Genomic DNA, 17,316 nt, shown 5'->3' with positions numbered 1-17,316 from the left:
AGAGTGTGTCTATCTGTCATCACAGCATACTCGTGCAAGCAGAAAGCAGCAGCATTTTCTAACACATTACACCTATCGGGAACATGAGCAGTGGCACACACCCTGTGCCTGGCCAGGTGCAACAGCATTGGCACAAAGGTCTCACTGCAGGGCTGCCATGTACGGCAGACGGGCAGAACCATCCCCTGCAGAAGTGCACGGCTTCTTTCCTAGAAGCCACCACCTACTACAAGTTCGGTCCTGCCACTTATTTAGCGTCCCATTTGGGGAAAGCCACCCCGTAGCAGCACGGAGCACTAAGGCAACCGCATTGTTCTTATTTGAAAACACTTTCACAGTTCTCACTAGCAGGTTTTTATTCACGAGTTGAAAAAGAAACCTCCTTTCTCAGACTTCAGCAAGAGTTCCAGCTATTCCTTCCCACTTGGGAATAAAGAAGACTTATGTCATTGCTCAATGGGCTGTGGAAACAGAAGGCAGAAAGGCTACAGACATGGCTTTCAGAAAAGGAAAACAAGGGAGAAAAAAAGGCCGCCTTTTTTTTCTATTAATACGTCACCTTTGAGAAGAGCAGAACATTAAAGGACAGAAATATAGAAGGGTCAAAAATACCATCCAGTATTTTGGATCAGTCCTAAAAGGAACATTGACTAAACTTAGCAATTAATTCCTGAAGTTTCTTGGAAAAAATACTCCATGGTTTCACAGTCATTCTTTGTCTTTAGGGGTCATTGCAGTGTTTTAGTGTAAAAAGATACATACTTGTAAAGGATTGTGTGCAAGATATTCTCGAAACACCACAGGACTGAAGAAAATCCTTACAGTAATGACAGGAAGACAAAAAAAAAAAAAAAAAAAAAAAAAAATCAAAAAGATTTAAGACCCTCCAGTGAAAGCCACGACTGTGCAGAGTTAATGTGCAGTGTGACACAGCTTCCTTTTCTACACTGAGAAAGACATTGATGTATGACAATGTGGCACACTGGGCTCAGAATCTCAGCTTTTTCTCAGACAGCATAGCAAGGGCCCCCTCAAACATTCAGACAGGGAGGGTGATGGCAACAGGCACTCTTTTTTTCTCTGGGAAAATCCAAGGCAAGCAGCAGAGAGCTCCTGAGTGAGCCTTCCTCCCTCTCCTCCATCTCTGCAGGGTGAGCACTGCAGCCAGGCACCCTCATGGCAGGCTGGAAGCCCTCTTGCAAGGGATCTGCTGCTTTCTTCCCTGATGGTGCTAGAGATGCTGGGAAGCCCTTATAATTTCTGGGAACTCTCCGGTGAGAGAAATACAATAGCTCATACAGCTCCAAATGTCTTTCCTCTCTTAGGAAGGCTTCACTGCAGCAACTGCATTCAGTTCATGCATTCAGGCTATTCTTGCAAGGCTCTAAAGCATACTACAGAACATCAAAGACAAAATTCTGAGGTAATCTTGTGACTTCTGGTGCCATGGGACACACTCAGGAACCTAGCTTTTTGTATAGCAGGGGATGGAATGGAATCTGTATGGGAAAACTAGTCTGCTACGCAGGCAAAAAGCCCATCAATGAGAGAAGGAGGCAACTCTGCGGATATGCAAGAGAAGGTCACAAAATTAGCACAAAGAGGGCAACCAAAGTTTGACTGTTTTCCCAGTCTCCCAGGACAAGTATCAGACAGTGTCAAATGCACTTAAAAGCAACCAGCTCCAAAACAAACAGAAGGAGGTGGCACTTGTTAGACTTGTAGAGCTGCTTGCCAAAGGAGAATGTCAGTGCTAAAGTTTATCTCAGTTCAAGGAGAGGCTGAAAAGAAATCCTTTAGAGCTACTAAAAGCACAAGGTCCCTAACCTGAAAACAATTAGAGGCTGGGGAAGCATTACCAAGGAGTACATATGCACGCTTATCCCGCTCTTCATCTTCTCTCAACGTCCATGTTCAACCATTGCAGAAGATGGACTTGCTGGACGTTTGATCTGAGCCAGCACAGCCAAGGAGCTGCCCTGGTACCTGCCCCTTTATTCCCCATTCCCCACCTCATCCCCATTCATAACAAACTCCTCAAAGAATGCCACTCTCCAGCTGTACCATCTGGATTTGCAACTCCCAACCTACTCTGAGCAATGTAAATAGTTAAAAGAAAACATTCCTCTCAGATTAATGGAAAAATATCAAGCAAACTATCATGTCATTAATGCTATTTATGGCGCTTTCTGAATTTCAGTTTTCACATCTGCTTTATAAAACCCAAATAAGCATTTAGAAAAGACAGACTGTGTCACAGATAACTGTAATGTATTTGTGGCTTCATAACATTTATTTATTGCCTAATGAGCACCAAGTACTGTTAATGTTTGGCATTATCATTTATTTATTTGCTTTTCTTTAAGTTTAGCCTCACTTTATTAGATCTATAGTATCTCTGGGGAACAACTAGAACTTTTTATATTCCCTCTCTTGTCTTTGCTGCTTACTTCATGCTCCTTACTTCAGTATCATTTTCACTTTTAATTAGTGTTATATCCAATAATTTGGATTTATCCTCCAAATGTTGAACCATAACTTGACCTTCAAAGGATACTACTGAGTGCATACCCTTAAAAATGCTGACCTCTATTCAGATTTAATTTCTATCTATGGTTCTGTGGCCAGCCTGTAATACCTTTAACTGACTTGAACCAGTATTTCCCTTAAGAAATTCTGCAATAGAGCATCAAATGTCTTTGTAAAGTTTTGATGCCTGTCTGTACTCTACCAACTTGTCATCATCTTATTAAAAAAAAAAAAAAATACATGCAGGAAGGAATTTTCTTATTATGGCTTACTTTACTGTAGCACTGGAACCATGCTCTTAAAACAATAATTTTCACAGTTACTCTTAATTCAGTTTTTAAAGACTTGCGTCATGCTGACACTTATTTGTCTCCTGATACCTCCTCAATTCCCTGTGATATTTTAAAAACTAGCTGTTCCATCACTTCTATAAATACCCAAAGGGACACCTCAACTATATTTGTTCAAGTGTTGATATTTCATTATGTACTTCTTAGTTACTTTTTCCTAGCAGTTCACAATTACATCAATGATTTCTTAACCAAGTCATTATTCAAAGTTTAATCACCTTCCCAATAAACTCCATGGCAAAAGTCCAATTAGTTTTACTGGGAATAAGAACTGGCCCCAGAATTTATCTCCCCATTACAAATTAATTACCATTAGTATTTTCTTGGTTAAGTCGTTTTGCTGTACTGTGCCTTCAGGACTTAAAACAGCCTCTTCACATTATCTTTAACCTCTCGGCAACCATTTCAGTGCATCCTTTGCCTGTTCCCATTTTTCTCATGTGTACTAAATTAGAATGTGAAAGCCTATTTTGGTGGCCCTCCAGTTTTCTGTTTCCAGTGTAGTTAATATTTTACTTTTACTTGTTTAAGTAGCCCACAGTGACCAATTCCTTTCTTCATTATTTCCCGTTTTCAATGAAACGAGATACATTTCTACTGGCTTTCCATTACAGTATCAAGAAGTCTTTCCCACAGCCCTTCCCCTTTCCAAAAGGGCTTTCTATAATTATTTTGAATGGTTCTGCACATTAGATTTTCCTCATAATACTACACCTCTTCATTGGATGACATAGAAAATCTTTCTAAACTCCTTTCACAAGGGAGGTAACACATAAAAGGAATAAAGACAGTCTAAGTGAATGATTCTACCAACCTAGTTTTCTTACACCTACAGAGCTTTAGGTTTGTTTTGCATAGGCACAGAAGATGGTCATTCCAGAATAATCCTGGTGCCTACCAGTTTTTGTACCATCAAGACTACTGTGGCTCAGGTGATGTGGCAAGACAGGAAAGAAATCATTGTCTTATTCCCTGCTGCTGCTGTGAACAAAAGCTAATTAACTGCTAAGGAAGCAGAAGGAAAATTTTGCTAAATGAATGAGAAGGGGAACACCCAGACGTTCCCTCTCATTGGCTCAGAGCCTAGATATGTAGCGAGACTAGTTTTATATTTCACTCACTTGACTCATAGTCACTTATTACTAGCTCTTATACTCTCTTTCAGATCTCTGATTAAGTTCAGCATCCACAATTAGATTTTCACAAAGAAACACATTAGAAACAGCAATTAAGAGCGGTGTTTTACAAGTTTTTGCTCTTATAGGAGTGTATGCCTGCTTCACCAGCCATATCCAGGCAGATAAAATAGGGAGAGTATGCAGACAATAAAGCAACCATAACTTTATAGCACTGTTTTAACATTCACCAGTATTTGAATTAAACCATGTTCTGCTCTGAGCAATATCTTATCACCGTTACTCGTGTTCTGAATATATGACAGCCCTACAGGATGCTATTTATTTTCATCACTGCAGTCTTTACAGGCTTGTTCCAAAACTGTTCAGTGAATGATTCCCTGCTCCTGGTTCTTACACCAGGCCACATAGCAGGACAGCTGCAAAGGTCACTGTTAGCCAAAGGGGTTTCTTTGCCTTAGGATCTTTCCACAGCCAGTGGGGAGCAGTAAACTGCCAGACAGCGTGTCTCCACAAAAGCTCCTTGTAGTCATGTTCAGTTGCCTCCACAGAAATGCTTTCTCTTGATTTTACGGAAAGGTGAAAGAGAAAAGCATCCTGAAGCTAAAGCTAGTCTTTGTGAATGCCCTCCAGATAATTCTTATATATTCGTAACAGCCACCACTGATAATCTGCAGGATACACTGTAATGAGAAACGAGAACAGCAAACAAATGTGGCTAAAGCTGTGCCTCCTATGCTAACGTTAGCCTTCCTAAAAGCCTCTCAACTCCCTGTCCAAAGTTCAGGGGCTTAACATACATCACACGCTTGCAGGGACAGTGCTGGCTGCAAAGCAGGGCAAGCAGTCATTTGTCCAAGCACAGCTGGTGCCTGATGGCAGAGGTCTGACTGTGGCCCTGTGTGATGGAGCGTGGGTCTGTTTTCTGATTTGTCTGAACACAGCTTATCTGAAACCTGCTGAACTCACATCAAAAGTGTCACCTGTAGATTTGTTCTAATTTTCTTTTCTTCTTTCACTAACTGCTAACCTGTTATCTCGCATGAGCTCTTCTTACCTAATTTACTACAGTTATTCCTATGTTTTTCCCTTTCAGTATCAGTATTTTTCATCTTTTTCATCTTATTTCTTTTTTATTTTTCTCCGTTTTTAGGCTAACCATGTCTAATCTCACCTGTCTCAATGCCAACTTCTGATTAACATATCTCCACATAAATTCAGTGTAGCCACTGACAGTACTTTGAAGGTTTGAACATATGACATCCAGCTGCTCATTTCTGAGTGGGGAGGAGAAATGAGGTAGAGAACAAAGGAAAAGTCAAGCAATTGTTTTCAGTGCTGAAAATGTCCTTTTTAGTGAAATTAAATTTACTGGTGTCTTGTCCTTAGTGTGACTAGTTACAGTAGCAGCTGCTAGACAATAAAGCTGTCTCCATGGATTTTATCAGTCCTGTAACATATTCCTCGTCATGCTGTGGAGATACGAATTTGCATATAAGTGACAGGAAAGTTTTAGAATAGCAGATCAACAAAAGTAATTGTATGAGATGGAGCTATAGGAAGGTTTGGAGTTTAATTGCTAGTCACCTAGATTTTGCTTTGGCAATAGCTACACTGCTTAATTTTTTTTTTTTTTTTTTTTGAATATATATATTTTTTTGAATATTCACTACCCTTTAAAATACGTTTTATAGCCATAGCTACACCAAATTAATTTAGAAGTTGCATCAGCCTAATTATAGACACCTCTAAAGTGATACAGCTGAAGTAATACAGAAGCCATATAGAAAAACCACCTAGGAAAACCCTTAATTTCTCTATACCACTAAACACCTGCCAGAACCAAATAAGCCCTGGTATGAAGATAATATTGAAACTTGTGTGTATTTTGGGAGCAAAGCCAAATGTTTCTTTATAGCCAAAAATCTAGAAACATACTACTACCTGTGTATTTACATTCATAAAATTGATTCAAGTGAAGTATACAGAATAGATATATATGGCACAGAGTGACCCAAAAGACAGGTGGAAAGCTGAAATTCTTCAGCATTGACCAAGAACAACTCACATTCGCCTAACAGTGCAATAGTGGCTGAATAATATGCCACTATGAAGCTGGGAGAGCAACTGAAGCACACATCAAGCTAAATCCAAGGTTAATGAGATTAGTAGATATCAGATCCATAGGCTATCTATAGCCTGATCACTAAGTCTCATGCCCTCAGGAGTTAATAACAGGTCTATTGCAACCACCAAAAAATGCATGACTGGCCTCTACCTGAATTGCAAGCAACCCTACTGCTTCCAGCACAACAGTAGGGATGTCTGACAAAAATGGGACAGCAAATAATCCAGGGAGAAAAAACAGTAGGATGCTCCAAGACATTTTCATGTTTCTCCTCATGCTTAGAAGGAATAAGGAGTGATTACTGAGACAGGAGACCCATAATGGGAAGCCCAGCTGTGAGAGCAGAGGTTGCTACCCCTACACTTCTCACCAGACTGCTCAGAACTGCTTTCTTCACTAAAACATGCAAAGAATGATCTCAAAAAAAAAAAAATTAATTAATCAAAAAAAAAAAAAAGTGGTGAATATGATGGTTAACGTGAGGGAAAACAAGCTGTCTGGAGCCTGGTTTTATTTCAGTGTGCAGTACTTCAGCATTTGAAACCTTGCCATCTAGAATTTCTGAGAACAGTCATTACCACCAACAACATTTTGGACAAAGGTGCTCACTCCCAATGCATAGTTGCTGGTTGCAGAACACCAAGATGAGGGGTGCCAGGAATTTCAACATTAAAAAAAAATGGAGCAAGCAGTCGGATTAGATTCCAGTGGTGTTAGGTTTTTCAGCAGTCATTAAATTGACTGCCTGACAGCACAGTCTAAATTGAAATATTACACAACTTTTCTGCAAACTGTGAATTCATCTTTCTGTATCTTACAGAGAACAACAAGTTCTAAGACAAACGTATTCAGATGGAAATTGATCATGCAACCAATTTTAGAGAGAATGTATGGTCCTATTTTCTCAGTTTGGACTTCTCTACCCTCTCTAGTGATGATGGTCTGAACTTTCTATTCTGGCAAGCACTCACTGACCTGAACAGAAAATTGCTTATCTCAAAACAGCTGAGCAGTGCTGCCAGCTGCCTTTCCATCAGCCAGTTCTTCTGCACTGGGGTTGCAATCTTGTGGTAGCAAGGGAGACAACTGAGAGCAAGGCCATTTCTCCAGCCTGTCTAGTGGTGGTTCCACAGGCTATGGGAGAAAAAGTTTGGCTACAATGGTTGGGAACATCTTTCACTGCTTTTAAATTGTTTTCTCCCCTTCCTCACACCCAGCCAGCCATGAAATCTTATCACTGATTGATCCATGTGAACCCCAAGGCAAAGTTTTCAGCACTGGGCACACTCCTGCTGAGTTTCCTATGAATTATGAGCCAGGGCGTTTAAATAGTACATCAGTTCCCTTCCCTTAGGCTGTCTTCATGAACACTTATTCATCTTGAAATGATGGTACACTGAGAAGTCATTTAAGCTCTTAAGCTCCCCTGATCTCATGTCACAACTTGAGGGAGAACAACAAAAAAGGGGAGAGGGAGAATGCTTTCAAAAGTGAAGAAAAAAAAAAGAAAAGAAACTGTAGTCACAAACATCTTTTCAGTTTCTGCAACTGCCTTTGAATAAAAAGATCGCTCCCTGCACAAATATAATTGTGCAGTTTGCTGCGTCGCTCGTAACAACTTTTGATTCACATTAACGTTCTTGTGGACAAAATATTGCTGTGATGTCCTTCTTGCAGAGCACTTTGGGAAGCTGGACAGGTTGCAGGCCCCTCCACATGCACACTTTTAGAGACTGTTAAGGAGGAGAAGCAAATATTAAAAAGATCACCAGTGCTCACCCATTGTGGGGGGACTGTGGTCTCTTCCTGACAACAAGAGACTTTGCACAAATCCCTTGCAGTGTCCTCCCCTCTAACTAAAGAGCAGACAAACATCAGGGGCTGGCTTGGTGTTTGTCTGCAAGCAGGCTGCACTTGCTGTGTCTTATACTTTAGTGCTATAGTTCAGGAGTATAGCATTGCTTCTCTTTCTCTCATGCCCTCTGTCACATGCCAGCAAGCGAACAGGAGCATGGAAGCAGCTGACTGGTTCTGATGCCAAAGTGGACTGTAACAGTCTGTGCTTGCCAGCACTTCACAAAAGAAAGGAGAAGGCAATGTTCTTCCCAAGCCTTGTGTGAGGGCAGAGGGAATGAAGGTGAGAGAGTATTACTCTCTGCACTCTTTCTCCTTTTATGGGAGCTAATCAGAAGAAGTCAGATTTGAGTAAATGTATGAACATTACACCATAGCAGGCTGTCCCCTTCACACCACAGAACAATTACAGCAGCGGTGTCAAAGCCATGCAAAGCTAGCTGTCCACGTTGGGCTCTCACACTTCAGGAAAGCAGGCAAGATAACAAACAGCACATGAGTCTTGGTGCACCCTGACGCTGCTTCTTTCCTTCCCGGGCCGCAGCCCAGTGGCTGAAGCAGACAAGGAAACACCACAGTGGTGCTCCCAAGGCTGCTTTTCCTCCTTCAAAATTGAGTTTCAACAGGTGGCACAAGTAACTTCCATTTTGGAGGTGACGAGTAGTGCAACAGGGCTCTGTTCTGCAGGCATGTGCAGGTCACATGCCCCTCTATAAGGATAGATAGCAGCACAGTGAGATACTCTGACTCTTAGAGGCGAGGAGACTCCACTTGAAACACACCCTGTGATGCCCACCTCTCATCACGCTGCCCTAAATCCGAGTCTGCGGGGGCCATGAGCCACAGGAGGCTCGCAGAAGGAATGGGCCAACATTTGCATCATTCAGAGACAGATTATTGATCATTTAAGGGCCTGGCCAGGTCAAGTCTGATTCTATTTTCAGATCTGCGTAATGACTTTTGATGACATCTGCCCAGGGTTGGCAACAAGCATTGATGAGTATTGTAAACAAGCAGTCTCCAAATGCACAGCCATGTGCATCCTTTCTGCTTCAGGCAACTGATAAAAATCCATTGATGGTAGTTGCTCTTTAATATGGTAAATGGTTTTGAACATTACAGCCTTAGCTTATGTAATCTCATTATATAAGGACTGAGAAAGCAAACATGCAAGGAGCAGAATGCCCACAGGGGATCTGGACCTTAGCATAGGTATTGCCTTCTTAACACCCTTTTCTGAGTATTGAAAGCTAGTGAAGAGCCAACTGAAATAAAATTCAATGACTTTTAAATAGATACAAGAAAATTAAATAAGAGTTGTCTCACCACAGAATCCTGTGAGACTATCCACTGGCTGATGTTTAGTTATGTACATGTTCGGTGCATGAAAAGGCAGGTATCTAAGCAAGTAAATTCTAATCCTAAGTAAAACCAAAACAAGACCAAACAAAAAGCTCCAAAACATAATGTCTAGAAATTGCAAATGGATTGTTCCTGGGTTGGAAAAAAGGGAGTTGCTTCTCCTAACCAGCTATCGTGGGCTGACACAGACAGTCTGACACTTTTTGCAGGCTGATTTAGGAACCAATGCCATGTTACTCTCTCTGTTCTCAGACTCCCTGTGTGCTGTGTCAGAGGCTTCTGCTGTATGCATGTTACTGGCTGCCTGTTGCTGTGGAAGAGTGCTGCATTCCTTTGTTGCTGTTCCTTCCTCATGCTTATTGCAGGGAAACAGAAGGAAGGACTTGTTTAAAATCCCAATGGCACAGGGAGGAGAACATGAAGCAAAAGATAAAGGGAGGAGAAAGAAGCAAGAGTAGCAGGCACTAGATCAGGTTGCTCAGGTCCCCATCCAACCTGGCCTTGATGCCTCCAGGGTTGAGGCATCCACAGCCTCCCAGGGACCTTGTTCCAGCTCCTCATCACACACCGAAAAATTTCCCCCAACATCTGATCTTCCCCTTTTTCCCCTTTAAATTCATACTTATTACTGTCAGCTTTGTTTATCTTTCTTTGTAATATCATTTATCATACTGCAAGCTTTGAGAACACAGTGTTCAGATAAACTGGCAAAACACCAACATGCAAGACCTGAACACGCCAGAGAGATTAAAAATGCCCATGGGTGGAGGCTGTGTGGAACGACGTGAGAACTCAGCAAAACATCTAAGGAAAAAAAAAGGTCAAAATCAGGAGGCAGCCTGTCTTGTCTCTACTTCTGTGCACAGGGCATAGAAGGCTGGCAGATTTACAAATCTCAGTATTATTGTCCCTAGAATTTTGTTTTTCGCTGGTTTTAATTTGAGATTTGAATCAGTTCTTAGGAGAGGTTAGAATATTCTGGGAGAATATTCGCCAGTGTTTGCTCAAACTTTTCAATGAATCCAGTTGAGCTATGTCCTTCGCATACATTCTAATAAACAAATTCGGCTGGTGATGAGACTCACAGAAACCAAAATCATTATGCAAATTATTCTGTGAATGATTTGGAATAATACAACAGCAAAGACTAGATCCTTAGAGACAAAAGCAACAAATGAAATTTCACCCCTGCATCAGTTATAAGCAAAAAAGTCCATAAGATTCCTTTTCTTTTCAAAAAAATTGTAATTCTGGCATTTTTGTTAACGTTAAAATACTTTTCATGCTCTGTTTTATCAGCTGCTCAAATGAAAAACTCTGCCTTTATCTAAATCGTGTCATCTTTTTTTTCTGTTTGCATTAACACCAACATCAATTGGTGTGCATTGCTTTGGCAAGAAGATCAAGGCCAAAGTCAAGGAAAAACAAGTTAAAGCTCTCAGTATTTGCTTTGGTTACAATTAAATGTCACAGATGGAACAAATCCAAACACAGTTTGCACCTATCTTTGCTTCTGGAATAGCTCTGAAGTATAAGGTAGAAAAAATTGCCAAAAAAAGGGAAAGGAAGAAAAAAAATGAATGCCAAAAGTTGGAGAAGATAGAGTATATGTTCTTATTTAATAGAGGAAAAACAGTAATGATGTATTGATCACGTAGATAGATTTAGTCAATGAGAAAGAGACTTTCACATGTTCAGTACTGAATTACCACATGTGACTGAGGTGTTACCACAGCAGCTGATGATATCAACCCCTCCAAACTCCCTACTTCAGTAACTCAGCACTGCTGCTAAAAGCCACCAGTGCTGCCAGCCTCCTGCTCTGCTGCCCTGCGCCCAGCACCTGGATCTGTGTTCCTTACTGCTGCTATAGATACACCTGTGTTATCCAACTTGAGATAAACTCCTTGAGAGAGTTCTGCTGAGCTGGTAACCAACAGTGTGCAGGTACATACTCAACTGAAATTTCTAAACTAAGCTTTCTTTTTTGTGGGACAGACATACTAACAAAAAGAAAAGTATTAGAGCGCTTTGCTATCAATTGTCACACTAAGAAATAGAAGCACGAGGAACTCCTTCCTGCTCCAAGATGCCTTTTCTATTAATGATTTTCCTAAACCATCTCTGTAGTTTTTATAACATTCCTACAGCACTGACTGTTGTTCCACTTGCAGTGTTCTTTTCCATCACGAGCAGTAAGTTGGCTGTCTGGATCTCTTCATTTGCTGTGACATTTAGGTACTTAAGCCTGAGGCTCCAATGTCTTTGAAAGGTTGTACAGGGTGGCAGTGCTTTGGTTCAGAAGATGAAATGCATCCAGACACCGAATTCTGAATTTTAATTATTTGTTGACCTACACTGACAATTCACACTTTTTTCATCCCACTCACTTCTAGGAGGAAGACATTCAGTTATTCAAGTATTTCTTTTGGATACAATATAGCTTAGTTGCAAAAATAACAGAATGTACATGAACAGGAGACCTTATTTATGGCTGCTCTGTTCGAGATGTCATTGATTACCTCCAATAAGAATACATAAGTGTAGCCGAGCTATTTGTATTGGAGGCAGTGGCTGCAGAGCAGTGTCATTTGGCAGTCACTAGAAAACTGAGCTTTCTTAGTGCTCCTCTGTACATGCCCCAGAAGATACTATTTTAAAAGTCAGTATTAACTACATATTAGAATTCTGAAGTGACAAATTTTCTCTGCTTCTACAAACTTATTGCTATTCCTTTTACACTGAAGTCATGGTTTTCATTCTCCTCCTCTCAATTCTCTTTTGCCAAGTTGTCTTCTTGACTTATTCACCTGATAACAAAGCATGAATAGGGAAATATTTCTATTAAATAGCACCTATGTATCTTGCAAGTACGGAATAGATGGTAAGGAAAAGTGGAAGGATAACACATCTCTTACAAAAAGTCCAATGAGACCAAGATTGTCAAGAAGGAGGTTTGCTGACATCAATGCACAGGTTGCAAAAGAAGGATTCGGCCCAATGATCCTCAACAGAATGGCACAGAAGGATTTTCACGGGAAGATGTTCTGAAATGACACCTGTAACTTGATAACACTGTATTTCAATGTTAATTAAAATAATTACTTTTTTATCTGTTATGACACAATCTAAGTGGCTTAAAGGTAATATGCCCTGAAACTGTAAACAAGCAATTTGGTAGCGATCCAGAGGAGCACTTTATGTGCAGCAACCCCTCAGCAGGGGATATCAGAAACTTTATCTAGGCAGAAGAAGAGCCCTGCTTTTAGAGGCATACCTGTGGATGCCTGTTTTTACACTTTCCTTCTAAACTATTCAAACATCCCATAAAACAACATCACACCAAAACATGGGCTAGGTCAGAAGGGAATACTAGCAAATACCATTGCAGTGTACACACTCTAGAGGTTTTTACTTAAGAGTAAATAGTTTCACAGTGCTGCAAGGAAGAACTAGAACTGCTAAAAGGATTAACTATGACCCTCTCATATTTCATCTCAAAAGTAAGCACTCTGTGGAGGACAATAAAATACCAAACAGTGATGGATTGTAAGACCAGAAGCTTTGAGAGCACTCAACCAAGGACGTTCCAGAAGAATCCCTCTTGATTTAGCACACAAACTTCAGACAAGAAAAGTACTATTTGCATTTTGGCATGTCATTAACTTATTTTGGTATTCTGTCAGTGTTCTGGTTCTGAATATGGAAGCTGCCATCAAGTTCTTAAAGAATGCACAGCAGAGTTGCAGGATTTTTTCTTGTGTTTCACTGGTCAACAACAACCACAGTGTGATCTTTATACACTTCTTGCTTGTCACTGAGTATAAAATGCCTTCTAATAATCAGAATGAAGCTTCACGGACAGAGAAAAGTGATTATACAACCACAGAAATGGCACATACCAAATTCAGCTGATTTTTTTTTTAACATGTAATGTTCAAAATGTAGCCCCACTAAAATCAGGCAAACACATGTAGAAATAAAAATGGACACAAATTCAAGTCTTAAGTATGATCCTGCAGCATATTTTGTACATTCCCTTGTCAGAGACTTAGATTTGAAAGAAATACTTCTAGAGACAGAAAATTAACACAAATTATTGCAACCTCCATCTGTATGCATGTTTGGCTTGATGGTGAATATATCATAGGCTGGAGGAGCATGTTCTGGGAGTAGGAGGGCAAAGCCTATGTGGGCAGTTTAGATAAAAATGGTGGTTATGGAAGTCATCTTATCTTGTTACAGAGAAGCACCAAACCATGGGAAGCCTTCTCTAGTTGTCTGCTCCTATACAAGCCAACCAGTGTGTCTGTGAGTAGATACTGCAGAAGGTCTGTCCCTGGGTCGGATGAGAGGCAGGACCTCTGTGATTGCAGGAAGCTCCACCACAGCTCTAAGTATTGCTGCTTACCATGAAATGAACATCAGCACTCACTCTAGCTGAGGTTTCACGTCCTCACTCACTGCACTAATCTCTGGCTCTTTCATAATATTCCCACAGATAACACTAGGGTATTTTCTGGCATTAAAAAATGATACCAGGTGTGTTCTGGCTTGACAGATTGCTGTGTATCTACCTTCATCTTTTATTTTCTCACAAAAATCTGCTAAATGCAGGAGACTGAAAAAAAAAAAATTGTGTTTGAGCATTAATTGGAGCAGAATAGCAATTTGTGGATTTGAGGAATACCAAAGGTGCCACTAGAGTGTGTAAGTGGGCAGCTGGCACAGTAGCATTTGCCAGCATTTGTGTTGATGTGGGAGTAGAGCAATATGGTAGCTGTTATCATTGCAGTCAACAAATCTCTCGTCATATGTGAAGACCTGACTAGCTTTTTGGAGGAAAAAGCTGAATATTCTCTGCATTTGCAGCAGGATTTTATGTGTAATTCCAGCAAATATCAGCAGGACATCAACAGTGCTAGAATACTGTATACACCAAACTGTTTTCTTGAAATCTCGCACATGGTGAAACAGTGAAATAATAGTGAAGTAATTCACAAACTGCTTTATGCAGAGAAGAGCAGTGTAATCCTCACCGTTGCACCTTCCCCCAGCAGACTCAAGGAAAAGAGTCTGCTGCTGTCAAGAGCACATCACTGTTTGGTACAGTGAGATTTAGTCTCTGCGTGCTATGTGTTTGTCCAACCATGAAAGAGAAGAACTCTGATTTTCAGCATGTTTTTGTTGTTATTGGAATAAGAACAACATTAAAATTACTGTTCTAAGACTAAGGAAATGGCTTCTTTTTCACAAAAATGTAGTATATTACCACAAAATAAGTATATTTTTCAACACTAAGAAATTCTAAAACAAATGCAACAAAATGTCCTATCAAATCCACAGCAAAACTATACATAAGTGATAGAGATAAATTTTTTCTGTTCTTTGTTAATGGTGCTGTTCCAGTCTCCAAAGCAGTATCCAAAATGAGGATACATAATACCAATCTATCTACAGAACATCACCCATGTTTGTATATTTATATTTAAGCGTACAAAAACATATTAGTTTTTTACAAAAGAATTTGGGAAACTAAGGTGGTGAGGGGAGAAAAGGCAGCACTAAATGACAGTACTATTTCAAACTAAGAAAACATCACAGTGCTTATGTTACTATCATGTAAAAATGTATTTTTATGTGTAGGAAATTAAGTTTTATAGCTTCCCACCCAAATAACAAGAAGGGCCATTTATGCTGTGTTACTGAAAAGTTAATGGCTTGTACTTCTCTAATATGATACTCTTGGTAAGCCTCATTAATGTAGGCTATTTACATTGGTAGTTGATTGCTATAAGCTTAAAGAAGGAAGAATCTTTTTCTACTCTACCCTTTAAGCCTAAAAGCTTGAAATCAGTAGAGAAATACCAAAGTGCAACATTCCGTACCACCACCGACAAAACACAAAATTGCACCTTCTGAATGAAAACAAAGATGCTACAACATTGCTCCAGAAAGTGAGGTATCAGCAGACTGCTTTTAGCAGCAGGCAGCCATGGCAGACCACAGTGGGGGCAGATGTCACTTTTCCTGCCACTGCGGGGTCAGCCCACTGCTGGGATCATAGAATCATAGAATGGCCTAGTTTGAAAAGGATCACAATGATCATCTGCTTTCAACCCCCCTGCTATGTGAAGGGTTGTCAAGTACCAGACCAGGCTGTCCAGAGCCACATCCAGCCTAGCCTTGAATGCCTCAAGGGATGCAGCACACTGCTACCTGCTGCCAGAAGGCATTTCTCTTTTTGAGCACCAACTACCTGGTGAGTGAAGTCTGTTTGGTAGCAACTCCTAGGATTTAGGGATAGGGATCCTGTCCCATTTTCAGTTCTGTATGTTTTGTGCCTTTGATAAAGGTAGGAGAAGGCTTAAACCTTCTCTGTATTGGCCAGCTGCCTCCAGCATGCCTTCTAAATACCAAACAGATCTTCTAAGAAATATCAGTTCAAGAAATGCACAGATGTGGCACTAAGAACACAGTTTAGTGGGGAACATTGGTGGTAGGTGGATGGTTGGATTAGATGGTCTTAGAGGTCTTCTCCAACTTTATTGATTCTATGATTCTATAATAAGGATAGTCTGAATTTAATGTTCCACATCACTAGCTTTCCAGTAAGAATTTCAATTAAAAAAATAAAAATCAGTAAATCTGAGCATGCTGATCAATATGAGATCCATGAAAATGGAAGATTATATGCAAAAATTTTATGTAGGTTAGAAAGCATTGAGAAATGGACAAAGCCAAGTGCTTGTCATTCTTCATTTTCCAGAGTCCCACCATGCCATTGGGTTCTACAACCATAAGACTTAAAAACAAAACACTTCATCTGCAGATTAAAATCACCTATTTCCCAAAATAGGCATCAACTTAAATAGTCTGATATCCTACGCTGTAAAATAGATCATGTTGCACAGTGTAAATAAATACAATCCCAGTCAGAAAAAAAAAACAACCAACAATTAAGAAAACCTTTATCTTAGAGCATCTGGAATTCAAAGGCATTCAAGTCCAAGAGAACAAATCGTATCCGAGCTTTATCACATGCGAAAGAGGTCTAACTATCCCTCCAGAAGAGAACACTATCTGTTACATTTTCTTCCCAAATCACAGTCATGCACTCTCTCTTCACCTCCAAATAAAATAAAATGAAATGTATTTTTTCCACAGAAAGAGCCATAACTTTTTGAACAGATGAGAAGCTTGATGGCCTGAGATGTATCAAATCCTTTACTTAACGACTTCAAGAATAGAAACCAGTTTTGAAAGTTGTTGTTAAGATTTCCGCAGCACCATGGCTTAGAAGATCAGCAACATGAAAGACTACAATTTTATGTTTTTAAACTCGGGAGATATGGGATCCAGACAAGCCTACTTAGTTTCAGCAGTCCAAAAATTTAAAGAAAAATGCACATCAGCTATATCTGTACACCATGAGCATTCGCACCCAAATCCCTCAGGCATTTCATTCAGGATTGCACCAATCCCTTAATTCTACAATAATCCTGCTCCTGCTCCTCCCTGCATCATTGTTCTCCCTACTTTCTGCATTTCTGAGCTTCCTGGATCTCACTTTCCTTGCAGGCAGTGGTCACATTCCTCCAAGCCCCTCAAGTCTTGGCTTCTTGGCTCTTACCTGCACCTTTCTCTCTTGGTTGTTGAGCTCCGCTGCAGTTCCCTTCCTTCCCTATTCCCAGTCTCACTCTGCCCCGGCACCACCATACCTCATGCACAGGGAGATGGCTGGATCCCTTCTCAAAGAGCCTCCTTCACAACTGCAGGAGATGCCCACTCGTTAGAGGGATCCGTGCTGCCTTCTGCTGCTACTCCCCAGCTCCCGCCAGTCCCCTCGTTGGGTGCAGAGAAGAGAGATTTGTTAAAGTGGTGTTGGGGCCCCTGTGAGGAACGGCCCTGCCCACTGTGGCCAACAGCCAGACTCCAAAGGCACCAGAAATGAAGG

At 40.6% G+C, this 17,316-nt stretch overlaps 1 protein-coding gene across 1 annotated transcript in view; it reads right to left on the bottom strand.

Moving 5' to 3' along the window:
• PHYHIPL (phytanoyl-CoA 2-hydroxylase interacting protein like) overlaps positions 1-17,105 on the bottom strand; it is a 51,346-nt gene extending 34,241 nt beyond the window's left edge. The window contains exon 1 of the mRNA XM_085229994.1: positions 17,081-17,105. The gene's annotated coding sequence lies outside the window, so the exon portion shown is untranslated. The remainder of the gene's footprint in view (positions 1-17,080) is intronic.
• Between the last annotated feature and the right edge of the window lie 211 nt (positions 17,106-17,316).

This window comes from Meleagris gallopavo, chromosome 8, assembly GCF_905368555.1.
Source record: "Meleagris gallopavo chromosome 8, MGAL_WU_HG_1.1, whole genome shotgun sequence".
NCBI lineage: Eukaryota > Metazoa > Chordata > Aves > Galliformes > Phasianidae > Meleagris > Meleagris gallopavo.
The sequence above is the reverse complement of the archived record's forward strand: the minus strand, read 5'-3'. Positions and strand labels throughout refer to the sequence as shown.